At 40.1% G+C, this 16632-nt stretch overlaps 1 protein-coding gene across 2 annotated transcripts in view; it reads right to left on the bottom strand.

Annotated features, from left to right (window-relative positions):
- LOC126162482 (ribonuclease P protein subunit p40-like) overlaps window positions 1-16632 on the bottom strand; it is a 265430-nt gene that overhangs the window by 185499 nt on the left and 63299 nt on the right. The window lies entirely within an intron of this gene.

The following is a 16632-nucleotide window of genomic DNA, read 5'->3' as shown; positions in this document are numbered from 1 at the left end:
TCATGATCTAATAGACTGCTTTGTTTAAATACAATTTATGACAAGTGGTTTAACTGGTCTCACTGATGCTTGAAGCAGCAATGGAAGAAATCTTGGATACATTTTTTGCTGCTACATCACTTGAGAAGAATAAATGGGCTGACAGATGCTGAAGACACAGCTAACAAGGAGTGACTGAATAAATGGGAAATTGAAATTAAAAGTGTGTGTTACAGGATGGTGTGAGGGAGAGTGCATAAGAAGAGGGTGAGTGAATGAGACATGAAGGGGACAAAAAATGGAAAATGAGGAATTCAAATGCACATTTGACTGACACAGGATCAAATGTAAAACAAGTAGCAGACCAGTCTTATTGCATAATGCCACAATATTAGCACACATTCTTTCCACAGACAATGGACCATTATGTAATTGCTAGAGTCTTTATACATCTCATGTTTCATCACCAATTGTCGGTCTTTTTAACATGTGCAGCTGTTCAGATGATAGTGCACATTTAACACCTACTTTGTGGTGGCTTGTAGACATCATTACTGTACAAGCAACTGTAGGTACCAAAAAAGCTGTTCCACCTGTAAAGATCATCTAACAAGATGATATTTTGCTGAAACTTATCCCACCAGATTGAAACTAGCAACACCACCATTTGTTCTACATAAATAGCCTTATTAAAAATGACTACTACTTGTTTTTACTTCTTATAATAATTAACCTGTATTTTAATAAAATGTAACCATGAGAAAATGAACACATACCTGGATAGGTAGATATAAACCAATAACAACTGAAATATCCGACAAATGCGAACACATGTGCACTCTCTCTCTCTCTCTCTCTCTCTCTCTCTCTCTCTCTCTCTCTCTAGCAAGAATTAACTTGGTCACGTGACTAGGTACACCATGCTCCAGTTCAAAGTAGTGCATGTTGTTTGCCTTACAGTGGAAACATGAAAAATTATCATGGAATATCCTTTTTCAGGCAGCCACAGTGACTTGCTGCTAACAAAAATTTATTGGTGATGATAAGAAGAAAGCAGTGACAGTGCACACAGAAATGTTAATGCTGGGTAATTATGGTAGGAGGGGCACCATGAGGAGATGAGTGGAATTCTTGTATTCACCACAAAGAAAAACAGCAAAGTGCAGACAATAAATATGCCACTGACAATATGGATAAATGTGTTATTAGGAAGCAACTTCTGTGATATTACAAACAATAGACGGAAATACCAACTTTGTGAAAACCCCATGGCTTATGTCGCAAGGAAATGGATGTCAAAACCTGCAAACAAACTCTGACAAGGTGGGGCCACAGCATCAGTGATGGGCATCAGAGAATGGATTGAATGCCAATGTGGTTTAAGTTCATAGCTATTTCAACCTAAATCCGTTCAACTCAGTGGGCCTTCATTAAGGCTATACCATCCTCAGAAAAGAAACAAATTGCGTATACTTACCAGCCATTAAAATGGCCTAAGTTTTTAAGACAGTACTACCTTACAATGTGAAGGTGACAGGCTACTGTGCTGATGGGCACTAGTTGTTTCATGCCCCACTAGCAGATAATGAGTTGGATGCAGATGAACTGGCATGAGAATCATAGTGGAATAATAGTGCAGAACACTGCCACAGAGGACATGTGCTAAGTGTTGCAAGGTAGACCATCCAATCCAGGCGTTTACCTGTCAGTGGCAATAGGCCTGTCCGGGCAGTTGTTATGTGAACATCATCTGCTTTTGCCTCACACTGTACTCTGTTTTTGCTGCGCTCAGTTACTCAGTCACAATGGCCATGTTGTGTTTGCTCTAGGCTCATCTCTACACAGCGTTCAGACGTCCTTCTGCTCCGCAGATTCACCCTCTGCTCAAATTATTCTTGGAACCGAGAGTTCTATGAAACCCGAAATAGAAAGCGAAAAGAATAGCAAGTCATAGAACATATATCGGAATGACGCAGTAGACATCATAGGATGGGGAGTATTCACCGGCATCAAGAAAAATATTGTGTCTATCGAGGTCAGAACCAAGTCTGACTGTGAAGTTATCTTGATGCAATTAGCAACTCAAGTTAATTACTGGATGTCATTACCAGCCACCCAAGTCCATTGTAACATTTGTAGAATCATTCAACGGAAGTCTATGTTCAGTAGCATGGACATACCTGATCATGCAATATTAGTCAGAGATGACTTTAACCTGCCGAGTATAGACTGGGACACTGTGGATTGATTGCATGTGGTATGGACAGTCTTCTGAAGTATTTTTGAACACATTTTGCAGAAGTTTCCTTGAACAACTACTTAGACAACCCACACACACTGAAATATTTTAGACCTAGTAGCTACAAACAGGCCTGACCTTATTAATAGTGTCAGTGTATAGACAGGGAATAGTGAACAAGACATCATTATAGTGACAATGGTTACTCAAGTTAACACAACAATCAAAAAGACTGCAGCAGTATTTCTGCTAAAACAAGCTGATATGCAGTTTTTGGCATCCCATTTAGACAACGAATGGACATCACTGAGTTCCAACATGACTGATATAGAGGAATTATGAACAAAGTTGAAACTGATTGTAAATCACGCTCTGGAGACTTATGTGTAATAAAGGATAAGAACCTCTGTGATTTAATAACAAAATTCAGAAAATGCTGAGGATTCAAATTGTTGCACTTTTGATTCAAAAAAGAATGTGCAAATGTTGACAGGCAAAATTTAGCAGAAATTCATGCATCAGTAAGAAGATCAATACACAAGGCTCACAACAACTTCCACTGTCATACCTTTATGAAAGTTCTTGCCAAGAACTCAAGCAACTTCAGTGCATACATAAAATCACAAAGTGGGTCAAAGGCTTCTATCCCATCACTCATCAACCAGCCTGAGTTGGCAATATATCACACCAAAAGGAAACCTAAAGTTTGAAATTCACACTTAAGAAAACATTCATGCAGGATGGTGATACAAATATACTGTCATTTGACTGCCACCCAGACTCCCACATGGAGGCCACAGAAACAGGCATCCCTGCTGTCGAGAAGCAATTGAAAGAGTTGAAAACAAATAAGTTGCAAGGTCCGGGTGGAATCCCTATTTGGTTTTACAGAAAGTCTGTCCCTTACTTAGCCTGCATTTATCACAAATCTCTCACCCAGCGCAAAGTTCCAAACAACTGGAATAAAAATGCATGGTACTCCTTATACATAACAGAGCAGTCCCACATAATTACATACCATTATCCTTAACATTGGTCTGCTGCAGAATTCTTGAAAATATTCTGAGTTAGAATGTAATAAATTTCCTTGAGACAGAAAAGCTTCTGTCCACGAATCAGCATGGACTTAGAAAGCGTCACTCGTGGAAACTCAGACTGCCCTTCTCTCATATGATATCCTGAGAACAATGGATGAAGGGCAACAGGTAGATTCCATGTTTTGGAATTCTGGAAAATGACTGACACGGGGCCCTGCTGCAGACTGTTAGCAAAGATATGAGCATATGGAATAGGTCCTCATAAATGTGAGTGGCTCAAAGACTTCTTAAGTAATAGAAACCAGTACATTGCCCTCGATAGTGAGCGTCCATCAGAAACAAGTACCATTAGGAGTGCCCCAGAGAAGTGTTGTAGGACCATTCTTCTTCTCTATATACATAAATGATATGATGGACAGGGTGAGCAACAGTTTTGGGCTGTTTGCTGATGGTGCTGTGATGTACAGGATGGTGTCATCATTGAGTGGCTAGGAGGATGCAGGATGACATAGACAAACTTTCTAGTAGGTGTTATGAACGGCAGCTTGTTCTAAATGTAGTTAATGGGAATGAGTAGGAAAAACAATCATGTTATGTTTGAATACAGTATTAACGTAGTTTGAATACAATATTACTGTATTAGTAATGTACTGCATGACACAGCCACATTAATCAATATTTAGGTGTAATCTTGCAAAGCAGTATGGAATGGAATGAGCACATAGGCAGTAGTAGGGAAGACAAGTGGTTGCCTCATTTCATTGGGAGAATTTTAAAAAATTCTAACTCATTGAGTATTGTTTGAATGTTTGAGACCCCCACCAGGTTGGATTAAAGGAAACCATTGATGTGATTCACAGGCGTGCTGCTAGATTTGTTACAGTTGGTTCGATCAGCAGGCAAGTATTATGGAGATGCTTCATGAACTCAAATGGGAATAGCTGGAGTGAAGACTATGATCTTTTGCAAGGCACTCTTAAGGAAATTTAGAGAATGGGACTGAATGCAGAATGATTCTACTGTCAGTAATGTACATTTCACATAAGGATCACAAACATAAGACATAAGAAAAATTAGGCCTTGTGTGGAGGCTTATATGATCTATTAGTGGGTGGAACTGGAAAGGAAATGACTAGCAGTGATACATAGTGCCCTCTGCTATGCACCATATGGCGGCCTGTGGAGTATGTACACTGATCAGCCACAAAATTATGAGCACCAACCTATTTTCATATAATCCCGTCCAGGTGACAGCATCATCATCTGGTGAGCAATGACTGCTAGTCAAACATATTGCACGGTGCATGTATCAGTGAGTGTGCTGTCTGTGGGTAGAATGGGGAATCTACCTGCAATCTATCTGCATTTGACAGGTTCAGATGTGATGGCCCAGAGGCTCGGAACAAGGGTTTCGCAAATGGTATGACTTGTCAAGTGTTCAATGAGTGTTTTCAACACATAGCGAAACCAAGATGAAACCACGTCCACACGTTGCAGGGTTTGGCGGCCATACCTCATTACAGAAGTCAGACGTCGTAGGCTGTGCAGACTGGTAAATCAGGACAGATGGCAAACTGTGGTGGAACTAACATCAGACTTTAATGCTGAGCAGATTACAAGTGTGTCTTAACACACAGTACACTGAACACTCCTAACAATGGACCTTTGCAGCCAACAACCCATGCATGCGCCAATGTTAACACCACAACATAGACAACTATGACTGAAATGGACATATGACCATCAGCACTGGACCTTGGTGCAGAGATAGAGCACATTGCTTGGTGTGATTATTCCTGAGACCTCCTTCATCACGCTGATGGAAGGGCACAAATGCATCATCTTCCAGGGAACAGGAACACCTATACTGTGGAACAGAGACAAGCTGGCAGCAGCTCCATCGGACTCTGGGGAACATTCACTTGGGCATCCATGGGTCTGATGGAGCTTGTGCAAGGCACCATGATGGCAAATAAGCATTGCACACTGGTTGCAGAACATGTACTCCCCTTCATGACAATCATTTTTCCCACACTTTCAAAAAGATAAAGCATCATGTCACAAGAACAGGAGTGTGAAGGAGTGGTTCAAGGAACACAGTGGTGTGTTCCAATTGATGTGCTGACCACACCCCCCTCCCCCCCAACTTCCCAGATCTGAACCCGATAAAACACATCTGGGATGCAATTGAAAATCACGTCTGAGCTCATCGCCCTCACCCACCTCCCTCTCCAGGATGTAAGGGAATTTGGTGACATTGTGTGTAGGGGGGAGAGGGGGGAGAGAGGGGGGGGGGGGGTGCACCCATGTGCCAACTCCCCCCCCCCCCCCCCAGCAATGTACCAAGGTCTTATTGCTTCCACACCATGACACTTTGCCACTGTTTTTCCCTGCATAAGGTGGGCATACCAGCTATTAGGTAGATGGTCATAATGTTCAGGTTGATCAGTGTATGTAGATGCTCTGCTTCTTCTTCCTGGGTTCAGCTCCCCAAGCTTTTAGTGGGGCAACCATCAGAAAGTATAGTATCATTCTGTGCCGTCAGTGACGGTACTATGTCGTTGACATGCCTGTGCAGATACTACAGTCATGACATAGCACTTTCTTACACTTTTAACACTTTTCTTTTCCAGTGTGAGATTGTAGCCACCATGGACCCAGCATGTTTGCTCCTCCAGGAGCAGCAATAAAAACTGCAGTATGAGTAGAGATTGAACAGAATGTGGAACTGATCTATATGCAGGCTGCCCTGCTGGCAAGCAAGGCACCTGCTGAGAAGCCTCCTGCTTCACTGCCCTTGACACCATTTGCCAATTTTGATCAGTCTATAGAAATTGGGAGCATTACCTAAGGTTGTTCTTGCTGCACTGAAAGGTAAACTATATCATCGATCCATCTCCTAGGGCTGCCTTGTTAATGCCCAGCAGTTTGAGACTGTACACAATCAAGCAAAATTCGAAGCCCTCTATCAAACCTGAGGAACTTAACTTTGAGGATATATGTCAGTTGCTCACGCAGTACTTCGATCATCAAACCCATGAGGTGGCAGCACAGTTACAGTTTAACCATGGTGGCAGTACAGTTATCATTTAACTAGCACCACAAGTGTCCCAGAGTTACAAATAGCAAGGATAACTGATCTGCAGGGCTCTCATACAACTATAAGTTCGAGTATTCCCAATGTCCCACCTCATATTTGGACTTGCTAATTAGGGATGTGATTGTCCTGACCCAATAATCCAAATTAGGACACTGGCACTATTTGACCCATCTTTAGCCTAAATCACCAAGATTGTGGAATCACATGAACACATACAGTAGTGGCAAAGGACACTGTCTAACAACTGGCAACTGGCAAAGTAAGATGTGCATGACAAACATTACTCAGTGCCCTATGGGGTGAGGCAGGCAGCCCTGCCTTCTGCTGAGCCACCATATGTTGATGCCATTGATGAGTTGAGCGCAGTGACATCATGGTGCTGCCTTTTTTGGCCCACAATGGTATCGACAGGTTTGAGACAAGTCACACAAGGTGTATATGTGGACAAGGAAAAAAAAATTCTGGATTTTTCCCCAGATTTCCTGGTTAAAGTACACTTTCTCCCAGACCAAAACACACTTTCCCCATGTTAAATAAAAGGATACTTTCCCTTGGATCTGAAAAACTTATCAATCCTTTGAAGGGTTAAGATTTCATGCACTGGCTTGAAATTCCCAGTACATTAGTAAACCACCACGAGCGGGGAAAAAAAAGTTATATGCTGCCACAAGGACGCTGCATATTTTCATATTACAAAAGTATAAATTCAAATTCCACCAAACTCGGCAAGTTAGTTTCCGAAGCATTGAAATCGAGTTTGCAATGTGCTTTTGTCAGTCAATCATAACCCATGCCATTTGATCTCGCCAGCCACTGAAAGCAGATATTCGGAGCATAGAACATGTGATATAGTCAGTCAACAGCAACAGAACTGTTAAATAGCGCAAACACACTAGTAGGGAAAATTAATGGTTTAAATTAATATACAATTGTGGCTGCAAGGGAAGCTACGCTTTCACGTATAATACTGGTCTCGAAGATCAATTAGCCATCAGAAAAGCTAAGGTTTCACGTATAAATTGGTCTTATTTTTTTTACGAGTGTTATAATGCAAGAGCATCAGAATTTCGTAAACCATTCTAAAATACCCAATTCAGTTTAAAGTGTACATTTGTATGTCCAGATTCACAATGAAAAAGGCCCCAACCTGAAATTAAGCTTTTCAGTAAGGTTTTTGGGATGTAAATTTTCTTGGATTATCATTACTGCATTATCTCGAGTTTGGTTCTTTATTATCGTGGTGTCGAATGAAATAAAGACTTGCACCTGGCTGCCCAACTTCCCCGAATAGGGGTCTCCCGGCCAACGATGCCATACGCTCATTACATTTTATCGATAGTGCCATACGTGCCAGAAGATAAAAAAGTGCACTTGAAATCCAGCAAACAGTTGAAACTAGCCAATAGTATGGAATGAAACACTTCGTTTCAAATAAATTGACTGCCTCAGTGGAAAAGATTAATAACAACCAAATTTCTTTAGCAAACCAACAAAAATAACTTCACCGTTCTGCAAGGTGATTAATGCTTGACTGTTAAAAACCTGGAATTAAAATAAAACCAAAAACCTGAAACGAATAACGTATTTTAGCCTTGCATAATTATGTGATCTATTTTATCTATGAATCTGCAAAATCTATGAATTGATGGCTCCAAGCCACAGAAATCAGTTTTGTTTCCATTTGACACGAGATCTGTAAATGAAGAGGAAACAACAAAATAACTAAATGTAAACACTGTGTCCCAAAAAAATTTTCTGCGTAGCATCTGGCTGCTTGCTACAGCCACACTTCCAAGTAGCCAAAAGCAGGAGAACGTGCTGTTCTACGTGACTGGCATATTCTCTAACGAAGCTAACATAAACAACTGTGAAGTCACGCTCATCGCAAGCAGTTTGCTGTTATGAAGTATTGCATAGTCTTTCGTCCTAATGCCTTTAACATGTTTTGTTGTTGGCACATGTTTGCGTGTGCAGTTTGTTTTGTTGTAAATGTTGCATTTCCTTTGCAACTTCGGTTTTACTTAATTTTTTTCTCCCGTTTATGTTTTATTGCTGCAATATAATTCTGCAGTAGTGAGGTAGAGTAATATTCTTTGTTAGACTATCAGTTGTTAGCAATAAAAATTACAAAACTTTCATGGAAAACTAATACTCTGAAAAATTCCCGGAGTTCTAAAAGATTCCCATGTTTTTCCCAGTTTTCTCCTGGATGAAAAAATTCCCCAGTTTCTCCTGGATCGTCCGGTTGTACTGTGGCATATACACCCTGTCACAGCATAGTAATCCCTGTTCACAGCATTTTTTGGGTTCTCAGCATCACTCTCCCACTGTACTTGATTTTCCTCAATGGGAAAGTCAGCAGACATGCCCAAATTGTCAGGTGGTGCACATTCAATGGAACTGCCCACATGTAGATGCCATGTGTGGGGTACGTCATAATGTTGGCCATTTGACAATGGTTTGTGACAGTGAGCCTCGGGATGGTCATCAGAGGCCTCAGTGTTTTCCTTTGAATCGGAGGCTGTTTCTGATGCCCCACAAGCAGCGCATCAGTGTATTCTGCTTACATTGGTAGTGGATGGGTGGCCAATTGAGTTCGAGGTAGACAAAAGAACGATGGACAATCTAATTAACTTAGATATGTACAGTCTCTTAGGCTGCCCTGTGACACAATGGCCACTACATCATTGTGTCTCATAGTAAACAAGCATATCCCTTTGAGAGGGCAATTCTCAACCTCTTATCAGCATTCGGAATGGCAAGTTACACTGTTAGTGGTTAATTCACCAGTATTTTTGGGTTAGACAGCATTTCTGTTTTTAGTTTCTAGACTGCTGACAACGTACAGTCAATGTCTCAACAGTTCCCTTGTAACACTTGGACTCTCTTTTCTATGGCTGTACAACCATCTGTTTGAGAATACCCTGGGTCAAGTCGAAAATTCTGAAGCACACGTCTCTCAAATTGTACACAATACTTAAATTTTCTGGCCCTACCCCATTCCCTTCATCATGCATGACTAGGTCAGGGTCAATCAGAAGTCAGATGTTGTCGTGTGCCTCTGCAGTGATGTTAAAAAGACTGTCCTCAGGGAATGTGTCACGGACTCATATGCAATTTTCCCACCAGAGGAATTGTTGGTGAAATTGTCATGGGGCCAGTATTTTTCATGCATCAACTTGCATGACATTGGTTAATGGGTACAGTTCAGTGGAATTTTCGCATGGGCACCAGCTATGGTGTCTTTTGGATTTGCTGCACCCTGAGTCGTATGCCCCAGACCATCGAAGCCCACTGCAATTTTCTTGCTGGCCTGTCATTTGGGGCCAGTCTTCGATCGGCACTGGGTGTCATGATGGGTTGCACAGGTCAGCATTTGCTGGTAGTGGATGTCTATCAGGAGCAGCAATGCAATCAGTTGCGTCCGCGACCTATTGGACCCTCAGTGCTGCCGTCCATGAGCATGCCAGGTGATGGGTTCAGCATGGCATTCTTCTGATGCAAGATTCCCTGTTGCCACAGTGCGTTTATTCACTGCCATCCTCACTATGATATCTACAAACCTACTTTGACTGCAAAACCGGATGTGGACAGGGATACCTCCCATGACTCCCATGGAATCTGATCTGCTGCCTTCCTTCCCCCACTCACCAGTGGATGAGGCCTCACCCATGGCAATTCATGTAGACAAACTGTTACCCCAGCCTGCTCTACAGTGGAGCCAGTGTGTCAGCATTGTTCCCTACAATGGTCGATCTGCTGCCAGAAAATCTCACACACACTCCTGTTTCATGCTGGAGGTCACGGCACAGACCTGGCCATTTTTTGGCTCTATGTGGCCTTTTCAGTATGGGATTTTAGTATCCAGGACAGCAGATAATGCAGATGAACTAATCTGGGTACTGCAGTGGACTTGCGCAGAACCTGCCACAGATGGAGTCTGCAAGGGTTTGCATGGGTAGAACCACTGACCCAGTTGCTGGTGACAATATACATGGCCCAGCAGTTCTTACACATACATCAGCTATTCTGCCTCGTGCTGTGCTCTCTTTTCCACACACACAGTTACTCAGTCACTCATGCTGGTCACATGGTGTTTGCTCTGTACTCATCTACCTGGTGTTTGGATACACTGCCCCAGTACATCGACTCTAATGTGGTTGAGTTCTATTCTCTCTTCCTAGGTTCAGCTCTCTTGGCTTGTAATCGAGGCTCTATCGGCTAGTACAGTGTGGTCAGGAACAGTCTGAAAAGCTTTAAGTGTGTTACAGTGTAGGTTGTACTGAGAAAAAGTTGTTAAGAAAAAAATGTGTATGTTGCGCCACTTCCAAGTTAATTAACATTGAACTTAACCAAACAGTCTCCTTCACAAGCAAATCCAAGAGTAGGTTGTAATATCTCTTTATATTCGATGAATTATTCTGATACAATTCTACCCTTGAATGACGTTTACTAATTTTCTATCTTCATACTCGCAGAATCCATGCGCAATATAGTTTCATACAATAGCTATGCCATGAGCGCATAATTATTCTTTGTAGTACTCTCTCTGGTGGTTGTTAGAAAGAAAAGAAAGGGAGCTTCCGAGTTTGTCTTCGTGCCGATTAGCATGAGCTTGGTTTGGAAGAAATGTAATTTGATTATTGAGATTTATCACAGAAGATAACTGATACGAACTGTACGATTAAAAAGGATATATATATATATTGCTCCTTCAAAAAAAGGTGTGTATGTGACATTTGGGAATTAATGATATTTATCGATATATTGCGTAGTTGTTAATCAGAAGGGACTTCCGAAAGACTGGATACGAGCCTGCATTTAATAATCCAAGAGCTCCATTACTTCTTCGGAAAGTTAAACTTCATCAAAGCCAAATATTCGCTTGATCTGAGGTTTCCGACTGATTATACAACGCTCCCAAAATTACGAGGCATTTTATTTGTACAGATTAGCAGACTGCCGCAAAGCACGAGCCTGCAGAGAAGAAGAATCATCGCCTGATTTCATTCTAACAAGTAAAATTTCAGAATCATTTTGAGTGACTGAGCTATGACTGTGTTTCCTATCATGAATGATTGATTGCTCGAACGAATTGAAAGCTACAGAATTACGTAGATAAGGAGGAAAAATTACAGTGGCTACCGTGACAGGACTCTCTTGGACTGTTATATAATATATGTATTTTTTTGTTTCATGAAAACCAACGAGAACGAGAGGTAACTAATCTGAAGAGAGATTCGGTGCCCATAGTAAAAGATTGCTGGTACCAAGAAACGATTTCAACTATTGGACAACACCGAGACTACAGAACAAGGCCAGAGAAATCTAATTTTTTTATCATGTAGTTAAAATAGTTTGAAATCAATTTAGAAAGAACTTTTTTCCAGATAGTAGTTAGATTGTAGAACTGTATATTGTGTGATTTTCGTATCTGGACATTGAACTTTATACCATCTGTGAAGTAATTTGAAAGTTAAGTGTGTCTACGACAGTAAATTTGAAATTGTATTTAGTGACTAGAACCTGATATTGACAGTTATTTAATGGTATTGACTAGAGCGGCATTTAAAATGTCATTGAATCAGCAACAAGACGTGCAACAGCCTTCAGCTGTTTGCGCAGAAGCAGATGCCACGGATAGCAATTCTGAGACTGTTGTGGCTAGCGGTAGCAATATAAATAATCCCGCTGGTTCAGAAAACATTCATACAACAGCTGATCAGAGTGTTGTTGACACATTAGTTGTTATTATGCAACAGTTGTCTCTATTAGCCAAAGGCCAAGCGGAGGTAAAACGAGACTTATCCGTTATACAAAATGAACTCCAAAATCAATTAGCCGAAAATCAAACACAATTACAAAATCAGTTAAGAGCAACCTTTACCGAATTAGATCAGAGATTAAATACCCAGACACAAGAAATAAAAGAACAGGCAGTAAGGACCGAACAGAATCTTATTGCTCAAATTGAGCAAGTCCACCAACAATGCCAAGAAAACAATAGTAAATTAAAAGCGGAACTAACCGAATATGTATCCGTCAAAATTGACACGATACAAAAACAAGTAGAACTGTTTCCTCAAGTAATACGAGCTCAAGAGGACATACAGTGTTCCGTAGCTATGATACCAGAAATTATAGAATCCCAAGATAATCTAAACAAGCAATTTGACGAAGTGAAGGAAAAACAGAAGACAGTGGAACATAGAATGAATGTACTTGCGGGAAAGTTTTCAAAAATGACATTAGAGCGGCAAAATTTTCCTTCGGAAACGATAGAAGAAACTGTGAAAGTAGCTTTACAGTCAATTTCGGAGAGTTCCGAGGCGAATTTTTTCAACAAAGGGTTAAAGGAAGTTCGTGAACAACTTGGCGAAGAATTCTCGCGTTGGAAAGAAAATATTGAAAGATCACTAAATCGCTCGCAGGAGGATTTAGAAACACCGAGAAGTAGGAAACAAAACTCTCAATCTGCGCGTGACATTCAGTCCACGTCAAGATCCGATGTAGACAGAACTGGAACGTCACAAGTTAGATTCGATATAACGGAGAGCCACAGGGAAAAGTACGAACAGGATGATTTTTGGAATCGTAGTACCGTTGAGGAAAAGATGATTAAACAGAGACAATTTCAAATCTTTAACCCTGACAAAAAGAATGTTCATCCTGTAGTCTTTATTCGAAATTTCAGAGGTCTATTTCCACGATCTTGGACAGAATGGCAAAAGATTAGTTTTGTATCTGGATATATACAAGGATCAGGAGCATTGTGGGCATCCGAACAAACATCTTCTTGTAAATGTTACAAAGAATTTGAGCAGGCTTTTCTAGCAAAATATTGGTCTGCTGGAATACAAGAAAGACTTAGGCAGGAAGTATTATATCCTGAGCCTTTCTCATTTTCTAGAGGATCTCTAAAGAGATATTTTGAGAAATACATTAATAAATCTTTGTATTGGGATGTACCGATTCCTCTGCCGGATATACTTAGAATACTCAAGTCCAGACTACCCACCAGTATAAGGAATCAGCTGTTATATATAAATGATAAGGATATAGACTCATTTATGGCTACGCTTGATCGTATTGATATAATTGAGGAGGACAATAAAAGGGCAAGAGGAATGTCATATCAAAGAAGAGCAAATAGAAACGAATCCGAGCTGCAACTCGAGTGGGAATGGCAGTAATGGTAGCAGTAACAATAATCATAACCAACTACACTCTCCAAGGAGACTTAGCAATGGACAAAATGCAAACAATAATTATTACCATAATGGAAACTTTAATAATGGTGCAGCGAGGGGCTATTTTAGGAACAATAGGAATTTTAATCGATATAATCCATTGTATGGCAACACAGGACAGTTCTACCAACACCAGCAGAACAACAACAATAATTACACGAATCAAGCAAGACAATATAGACCGAATTCACCACAACAACCGATAATCACTGAAGTAGCTGAAGAGACAAATACCAATCGGACCAACAGTCAGTCAAACTAAACATGACCGCATCGTGCCCCGGAGGAGCGGTCAGGGGATCTGTTAGGGGCGAAACAGTAAAATTACAATTGTTAAGATATAATGATGGTGAGCTGTTGACTGAAGAGTTAACAAAGGATTTAATAACGTGTCATAATGACAGATCGAGTGTTCCGGTATCGGAAGTATTTGTTGAAATAGAGGAAGTTCTAACGAATGTGATATTAGACACCGCCGCTTCTGCCAATGTCATCTCAGGTGCTCTTTTTCGGAGAATTATTAGGAAGAAGAAGGTACCAATTTTTCCAGTACAGAATTGCAAAATCATCGGAGCTGTTGGAGCACGCTCTCCCAATGTCAAAATACAAACACAATTAGAGATGAAAATGGGAAATGTAGCAATAAAATGCACGTTCCTTGTAGTGGAGAAGTTATTAGTGGACTGTGTTCTTGGTATTGGGAGTATGCAGGAGTACGATTGTCAGATTGATTTTTTGGAAGGAATAGTTAAATTTAGATTAAATGGAGAAGAGATAGCACTGGATTTAAATAGAAAGGAGACGGTGCATGAGAAATATTGTCGCGGTGCCATAATTCAATTAATTGAAACTACAAACGGTCGTTGGAAGGAGCTTTCAAAGGATTTGATACAACAGGAGGACTTTAACCAAACAACAATGATAAAAGCTAGTGAATCAAATCAGCTTACTGGAGAACAAAGGCAGCAGATTCAATATTTGTTAGAAGCATATGAAGAGATTTTTGATGAGAAACCAGGAATTATTAAAGGGTATATTTGTCACCTACAAGTGAAGCCACATCAGACTTACTGTTACACGCACTATCCGATCCCCTGGTGTTTAAAACAATCCGTTCAAAGGGAGATAAATAGAATGTTAGAATGGAACTTGATTGAGCCATCAACTAGTCCATATTGTTCTCCGCTCTTAGTAGTTCCAAAACCTGGAGGCAACGGAAGAAAAGTATGAAGACCAGAATTTAAAATGGGAGGAAAAGATTCGACTCGCACTTGTTAATTTAACTAAAAAGGCAATACAACGGAAATTGACATATGATAAACGGATTCACCGGATTCAGACGTTTCATCTTGGAGAAAAGGTTTTATTGAGGCGACACATCCATTCCTCGAAACTGATGAAGAACATAAAGAAATGGAATCTTATTTATACCGGACCATATGTTATTGTAAATATACCAAATCCTGGATCATACTTGTTGGCATATCCCGAATCGAAAAGAATAAAGGGATTATTCCCGCATAATGATATTAAGAAATTTTTTGAAGGATCGTAGATCTGTGATACCAAATATGGAGAAGAATTTAGAGTGGAATTTGACTATGAGTCGAATGTGTATATAAATATCAAGAAGTTTATGTTGTCTAGAAGTTAAGAGACAGTGAGATTACTCCTGTGATAGGTTAAGAGACAGTGAGATTGCTCTTGTGATAGGTTAAGAGACAGTGAGATTACTCCTGTGGTAGGTTAAGAGACAGTGAGACTGCTCCTGTGATAGGTTAAGAGACAGTGAGATTGCTCCTGTGATAGGTTAAGAGACAGTGAGATTACTCCTGTGATAGGTTAAGAGACAGTGAGATTACTCCTGTGATAGGTTAAGAGACAGTGAGATTGCTCCTGTGACAGGTTAAGAGACAGTGAGATTACTCCTGTGATAGGTTAAGAGACAGTGAGATTACTCCTGTGATAGTTTAGCACAAAAATTTTAAGATAGGTAGAAGAATTTGTTAATTACTAGTGTTTGTAAGTGTGGACTATGAGCAGAAGCCACAGTGAAAGTGCATCTATATTTCCTCAAGACACGGCACTTATGTGAGAATTGCGTGTGAAACTTGAACAGTGTGGGATATGTAGGTAAATACGCTGTGTGTATGATGTGCGCTGTTCGCGCAAGATACCAAATGAACTGTGAAATGAAGCAACAGTCGATAATGTCACTGTTGCAAACAATTGAAGAAACTCTCTGGTTGCGCGAGAGAAAATTATTATAATTTTTAGATTTTTCATTATGCCTTCTTTACCAGGAGAATTAATTTAATTAACATTTTAAGAATAGCAGTTTGTGTGTTTCATATTATGGACATAATTCTTGAAGTTTATTTCCATAAATGTTGATGAGAGGATGAAGAAGATTCTGCGAGTGGATGATTTGCTGAATGAACATACGTCATCATTAATGATATTTATTTGCAAGTGGATCTATATATCAATTAATTATAAGAATAATGAATATTTTTCAAATTATTCCTTTTGCGGAGTCAGTGTCATATGCCTATGTTTAAAATTTTTCATCAGGTGTAAACTTAAATTTTATCCATAATTTCGTAATTGACAGCAAACCTCGGACAGATACAATGCTCTACTTCCACCTGCACTATAACAAAACGAAGATTAGATTTAAAATTTTTTTGAGAGGAATACATTCGATATGAGCTACAACAAAATTTAAATGCCCACAGACTATTTGGCAATATTTTGGACAATCAGCAGATGTAATTGGTATTGAGGACTACAAAAAAATTTGCAATTGTCAGGACTGATGGATGTTCCACTCTAGTACAGATGGAAGAATATAAGAATCCACTCCGATTTTGAGTTCAACGATAAAATATGGACTTCGTTGCCTTAATCCACTCTCTTCCAGGGATTTATTCAGTCAGAACCTTTTCTTATTCCACTTTAAACCTGTTTCATGTTCACGTCCCTGACCATCTGTTCCCGAGATCATCTTCCTGTTTCTATGGCACA

Source organism: Schistocerca cancellata, chromosome 2, assembly GCF_023864275.1.
Source record: "Schistocerca cancellata isolate TAMUIC-IGC-003103 chromosome 2, iqSchCanc2.1, whole genome shotgun sequence".
NCBI classification, from domain to species: domain Eukaryota; kingdom Metazoa; phylum Arthropoda; class Insecta; order Orthoptera; family Acrididae; genus Schistocerca; species Schistocerca cancellata.
This window is presented reverse-complemented; position numbering and strand designations above follow the sequence as displayed.